The sequence below is a fragment of the Papaver somniferum genome, unplaced genomic scaffold, assembly GCF_003573695.1.
Source record: "Papaver somniferum cultivar HN1 unplaced genomic scaffold, ASM357369v1 unplaced-scaffold_99, whole genome shotgun sequence".
Lineage (NCBI taxonomy): Eukaryota > Viridiplantae > Streptophyta > Magnoliopsida > Ranunculales > Papaveraceae > Papaver > Papaver somniferum.
In genome coordinates, this window is record NW_020653081.1 from 1,614,392 (window position 1) to 1,621,543 (window position 7,152).

Sequence of the window (7,152 nt, forward strand, 5' to 3'; positions counted from 1 at the left end):
CATGCACCGTTCGACTGAGAATCCAAATTAAGGTTTTGTTGGTGCTTTCGGCTTGCCCATTCCCCTGGGGGTAGTAGATGGTGGAGAAGACCTTCTTAATTCCATATTCTTCGAGCAACTCTCGTACTTGCTTGTTGGCGAAAGGAGTGCCGTTATCAGTAATGATGTGTTTAGGCACGCCAAACCGACAAATGATGTGTTCCTTAATGAACGCCGCGACTGTTGCTCCAGTAGTCCCTCGTGGAGGAATGGATTCAACCCACTTAGTAAAATACTCCGTTGCGGTTATGATATACTCGTGTTTTTTGACGATGGCGGGTTGATCTTCCCAACGATGTCAAGTCCCCAGCTGTAAAACGACCACTGACTACTTACCGAGTGTAGAGGAGTAGAAGGTGCATGAATAAAGTTTCCGTGAATTTGACATTCGTTGCATTTCTGAACAAACGCAGTTGCATCGTCTTCCATGTTGGCCAGTAGTATTTCTCGTGTATCTGGAGAAATAGCTTCTTCTTCCCATGGTGTTCGCCTTCATGCATTCCTTTCATCAGAATCGAGATTTCCTCCTCGGTCGGGCACCGTAATAGGTCACCCCCAAAGCTTTTGCGGTACAAGGTTCCTTCATGAAATACGAATCTCTTGGCTCGTTTCTTCATTTTGGTTGCGTCCTTTTTGCTGGCAGGGAGTACTCCATCACAAAGGTAACTGACATACGGCTCTCGCCAGTCCCCAGCGTGGCTCACGTTGAAAACCTCCAGTTGATGTGGCGGTATTTGAAAATTGGAGCAAGATCCTTGCAGTGATCGAGACTGAGTCTTCATATCTGGCCAGTAGAAGCCAAGTCACTGAAGACGTCGGTAAAGAGTCACTACCAACATTTGTCCGCAAATCTCGTTGTGAAAATGGTTAAGTTTTAGTTGCGCTTCCTCGTCTCCAAGACATCTTGACAGAGACCCATCTGGATTCCGGTGGTACAATACTCCACGAAGCATGAAAAAGCTTTGCAGGGTTTTGAGATAGACCTTTCCTTGGGAGAGCGAACTGTTTAGCTCTTGAACAATTGGAGTCCTCCAGTCGTCGGTTTCAGCATCTTTAGATTATGTGAGCCATGTTGACGCTACAGTCCATCTCCTCACGATCAAAGTCTCTTCCAAGCCTTCGAATTGCAGCTTCGAGGCCAATGTGGTTAGGCAATCGGCGTGTTTGTTGTTATTGTGGCCGATATGGGTTATGGTCGCATCAGCAAATTAGTTCAATATCTTTTGCGCTTCGGATCTATAGGGGGACAGTGTTACCTCCTTGAGTGAGTAGACCCCATTCATCTGATTGACCATCAACTTAGAGTCGCCTCTAACTTCCAGGTGTGTGGATCCCGCTTGTTTTGCTAGTGACAATCCTATAAGGAAATCTTCGTATTCTACCGAATTGTTGGTGCACTGAAATTCCAACTTGAAGGAATGTGAGAAGACTTTGTCTGTTGGAGACACTAGAACTATACCCGTTCCCCAGTATTATTACTAGGAGTAGAAGAGCCGTCGAAATATAATAGCTGCGCCTCCTCTTTGATAAAAGAAAATTCTGGAAATTCCCCAGGAAGTTCTTCATGCAGTGCGGTAGTTCCTTCTCCTGGGAATACTACTAACAGGTCTGCCACCGGTTGCCCTTTGATAGATTTTGGAGGAGCGCACGATATATCAAACTATGATGTTTGGAGCAGCCATTTGGTCGGTCTGCCTATTAAGGCCGGTTTTGAGAGTAAGAACTTGATAGGATCAACTCTGGATATTAACACCACCTTGTTCGACAGTAGGTAATATCTGAATTTCTGAACAGCGTGAACTAGGTCTAAGCATGTTTTCTCTGCTTTGGGATATCTGAGTTCAGCATCCCTCAAAGTACGGCTGAAGTAGTATATGGGGTGTTCAATACCCTCATCATGATCCTGAGCAAGGAGGGCCCCAACAGCAGCATCGCTAGAGGCAGTGTAGAGGAATAACGGTCTTCCTTGCATGGGAGATTTCATAACAGCGGGTGATGATAATATTTGCTGGATATTTCGAAATGCCTGTTGTTGCTTTGTGCTCCAAATTAAACTTACTCCCTTCTTCATCAAAGGGGTGAATGAAGCGATAAGCTGAGCCAAAGCAGGTATAAAACGTCGGATATAGTTTACCTTGCCATGAAGCTCTGGAATTCTCTCACAGTTTGTGGAGGGGGCATCGTGAAAATAGCTTGGGTTTTGGTTGGATCTACCTTGATTCCTTAAGAGGTGACTTGGAATCCCAAAAATTTGCCTGAAGAGACTCCAAAAGCGCATTTTAGAGGGTTCGTCTTCAATTTGTCCTCGCGACACCTTTCAAACACTTGTCGTAGGACGTCTGTATGGGATTCTCGAATCTTTGACTTGACCACTATGTCATCTACGTAATCTTCGACTTGCTTGTGCATCATATCGTGAAAAATTGCAGTCATGGCGCGTTGATAGGTAGCACCAGATTTCTTTAAACCGAAAGGCATCACAGTATAATAAAAGTTTCCGAGAGGAGTTCAAAAAGTTGTCTTACTTGCATCGTGTTCATACATCTTTATCTGGGTGTGGCCGTTGTATCCATCCATGAAGGAGAACATGCCATGTCCGCTGGTAGCGTTTACTAGCATGCCAATGTTGGGAAGGGAAAATCGTCCTTGGGGCATCACTTGTTCAGATCTCTGAAATCAACACAGCATCTGATTTGGCCGCTTTTCTTCTTTACAGGAACCACGTTGGCTAACCAGGTAGGATGGTGAACGGGCTTGATGAATCCAACAGTCAACAACTTCTGAATCTCAATTTTGATATGTTCCTCCAAGTCATGCCTGAATTGCCTTAAAGATTGCTTGGTCGGTTTAGATCCAAATTTTATATGTAGGTGATGGGTGACCAGTCTTTCATCTAAACCGGACATTTCCTCATTAGTCCATGCAAATATGTCTTGATACTCCTTGAGAATATTCATGAGATTTGCGCGTTCGTCCGCACGTAGAGTCGAACTGATGGAGATAGGTCTTGGAGATTCTTCATCCCCGATATTGATGACTTCGGGTTTATCGGTTGTGGAGTCGGTTCCATCCTGTAACTGTCGTGGAGCATCCGGTACTTCTTCTTGCATCTTGTCGTCGTGGTTGCATTCCATTGGGCGGAGAAACTAGGTGTTAGCCTCCCCTGCTAATTGCTAACAACGGAGACGATATACAGTTTTCCATTTCTGGTCCCGACTTGCCATAAAGGTCCGTTCCCTCTTAGTATGGAGACGAACTGAGCTTTCGCTTTATGAAGAAGAGTCAGTGCGTCTTGTTAGCAGAGGCATGCCGCAAAAATTGGTCTCCATGTTCTGTGATGTGAGCCAGTCTTCCTCCTCGATCGATGCCCACGTGGGGAGTGGAGTGCAGTAAACCTTGCTTGATGATCCTTGCGGATTCTCCTTTGGTTCGAACAGTTCCACACCGCAAATCGGTGCATAAGGAGACAATGACGCATGTATGTGAACAACTTCTTCATTCAACATGGTTTTCAGGCATTGATGATACGTCGAGGGGACGATCTTATTATCATGAAGCCACGGTCTCCCTAGTATTATATGGTAGTCTGTCTCATTCTCTATCACTTCGAATTTTACTTTGGACCGGACAGGTCCTACTGATATATTCAAATTAACATACCCGTATGTATTGGTTTGGTTTCCTTCGAAGTCCGTCATCGTGGTAGGCTGTCTTACGACTTTTCTGGTCGAATCCTGGCTGTCCTGAGGGTTTTAAGAGGAATGACATTCGAGGATGCTCCCGTGTCAATAAGAGATTATTTAAATTATGAATCCTTGATGCATGCAGTGACATGTAAGGCTCTGTTGTGGCCTTCTTCTGCCATCATGTCATCTTCAGTAAACCTAACATTATTTATGGACGTTTCTGATGTTTTTAGGGCTTGATTGTGTGAATGATCCAAACGTGCGTCTAGAGCTATCTGATTGATTACTGCAAACGTCTCCGCTCGTTGATCCTTTGAGAGGTGTAAAAGCTCACACAAACTTTCCACTAGAGAAGCCGCCTCCTGATCCACTGGTCGTTGGTTGATGGTGAAGCTATTGATTTGAGGACGATTATCGGTTGAAGAGTTAGTCCTCATCGTTGGAATCTATGGAGCGGGGAAGCCACTTAAATCCTATGTGAGCTTGACGAGGAAGTTGAGTATGTTCTTTATCGTCTCTTTCATCACGTCAATGTTCCTCGTGTGTACTTCCTGTACTCGAGCCAATTCTATCAGGGTCGGAATTTCTCCATTGGATGTGCAATCAGATAGAGCACTGGAAAAATGAACATCACTATTTGAAGGATCCCGCTCGGAGTTTGAAGTTGAATTGATCCTAAGACCAACCATTCTGAATTTGATAAAATTATAGCAAAAATGAAAATTGATCTTGCAACCGAAAGATTAACCTCCCGCTGTGGTCGCCAGTTGTTTTGGGGTAAAAACTGCTCCTGATGTTTTTGGTAATTTGGGGTGTGTTGATGAGAAACGAGTTCAAACCCTAAACAAATGCACTGCACGAGAATGCTTTTAGATTCGAGAAATCAATCTGTAAGACTCTGGCCTAAACCAATAAATGGCCGTTCCAGATTCAATTCGGTCACAAGGTGAAGGAGAAGGGTTGATCTTAGGTAGGGAAGCGGAGAAGGTACTTGAGATCAGAGCATTGGATTATGAAGGTCTGGCTTGTGTATCATAAAATGGTTTCTGGATACTTGTGTTTTTTACACTTGTCCCGTTGTCCAAATAGGTTGAACCTATTTTTACAAGTCATTTGAGCGCAACCCTGATCTCTTAGGAAGTAGAGGAAGTGAAGTAGTGGAGAAGTGGGTTTGTGCGGAAGGTAGTGATCACCATGTTTCCGTTACGGGGGAAGACTGATCACACGTTCTTCCACCACTCTCACTACTATTAACCGCCCGTCTTTCCTGACATGTTCTCGTAATAGACGCATTGCACGCCGCACGCTGTAAACCGCCAGACCAATACCCCAGTAAGCATCCCCAAGTTTGTGACATGCTTGATGTCTCGAATGAGTGGGTAAAGTCGTGGGACTTGCCGCGGGGAATAGCATATGATGCTATTAGGTGAAACAACTAAGTTGTTTATGAGGCCGACATAAAATATGTATGTATTCGATGCATGTAAAGCAACACATTTAAACATCGCAAAGTAATCGATGTGTATGAAGCATCGCTGTTTTATTGATTGAATAAGTCGCGGATAAGCGTCTTAAAGGAGGCAGCATGATCGACCACCTTTGGGTGATCGTTTGGTGGTTCCAAGGACACGCCATTACTTGGTCGGTCGCTGCTCGTGGAAGAGGGATGGCCGGTGATTGCCATGCTAGTTCGTTCGTTTGCTAGAAATAAATCTATGTCGTCCAACCAGGCTAGAAAAGTTGGGTGGACGAGATGAATTGCGGCAGTTACATATTGTCGTTGATGCAACTTAGGGTTTAAGAACCGTGTGGCCCACCCCTCTTTGGGCGAGCGTTTTGAGGAATCGAACCCTAGTTTGAATAGGTCGGTCGGTCATGTAAAAAGGTGAGTCGACGTTGATCACGTTAACATCTTCGAGATCGCCTGAATCTAGATCTATACCGCTCGTTTAGGCTGGCGAATACGGATGGTTGTGATCACTTTGCGACAGAAGTGTATTGTCGTAAACCCCAAATAGGGTTTAAAACATCCGCATCCACGGTTTTTCGATCAAAAGATTTGGCGTGTCATTGACTTCCCTCGAGCAAGTCGATCAAGTGAGGATAAAATTGGATCGGTGGTGGACCTATGTGAACTCCCTTGACTGTCTGAAACGCGATCTAAGTCGTCTAATTAGGCTAGCCAAGTTGGACGAACACGATCGATTTGCGACAGTTGCGAACTGCCACATCCCAAATTTAGGGTTTTGAATGCAGCATGCCTGCTCGAGTTTGGGTAAGCGATTGAGCACTCTATAGGCTTGCCGCAGGCAAGTCGATCGATTAGGGCACTGGTGGGCTCGCCGATGATCAGGATGGCACTTCCTTAATTGTTCGTAGGAGGATCCAATCCGTCCATACAGGCTGAAAAAGTTGGACGTTCGTGATGCTTCTAAGACCGTTTAGAACGGTATAGCTCGTATGAGATTTCTTTCGACAGCGTGACCACTCACGCTTGGGTGTGGCGTTTGACGGCGCCGGGGCATGCTAAACAGAGTTCGACCGGTTAGGGTATTAGTGGGCCCACCGTTAGTCGATATGATGATTGCCTAGTTCTGTCAGGAGTGATCTAGGCTTGCTGAAACATGCGGCCAAATTGTGTGGCCGTGATCGTTTCTAAGACCGACATTAGCAGTCTAGATTTTCCTATAAGGGATTCATGCGTGATCGAGCTAACTTAAAAGTGTATCGATAAGAGATTCTCTTTGTTAGAGAATGATGCATCCAGTGTAGGTACTTTTATGCATATCTCAATACTGGCACTTCGGGAGATTAATGCTACTCTGCTGAGAGTGAACACTTCATCGTCATGTCATGTCAATAATGAGAGTTCGGCTGAGAACATAGCATTAGAAAATATCAGGCAGGCCAATGCATTAGTAACTAATGTGATAGGTTGAATTTTATAGAATATCTGGGATCGATGCACCATTCCGATAAATTTCATAAATTTGTCGAATTATTCAATACATATATAAGTAAAGAGATTTGAACACTCGTCACTTTTAAATAGCTTTTGTTCCTTTGCAGGATGACAACGCATTAAATAAAGGATTTTACAATTTTGACCCTGCACTAAAAACCACCATCAACACACTTCTAGAATTATTAGCATAAAATTTTATCCTGTCTTGAGCTCTTAGTAAGTCTTCTTTCAGCAATTGCAACATGTGATCTCTTTTTTGCAAGTATTCCTGAACAGAGGCCACTGAAGTAGTAGAATGGATAGGAAAAGCTAAATGTGGAGGTACATAACCATACAATGCTTGAAATGGAATCATCTTGAGGCTGCTGTGATAATTGGTGTGGAACCACCACTCAACCAAAGCCAGCCAATCTGCCCAAAATTTTAGAGTAGTACCAGTCATGCATCTTAAGGATTGCTCTA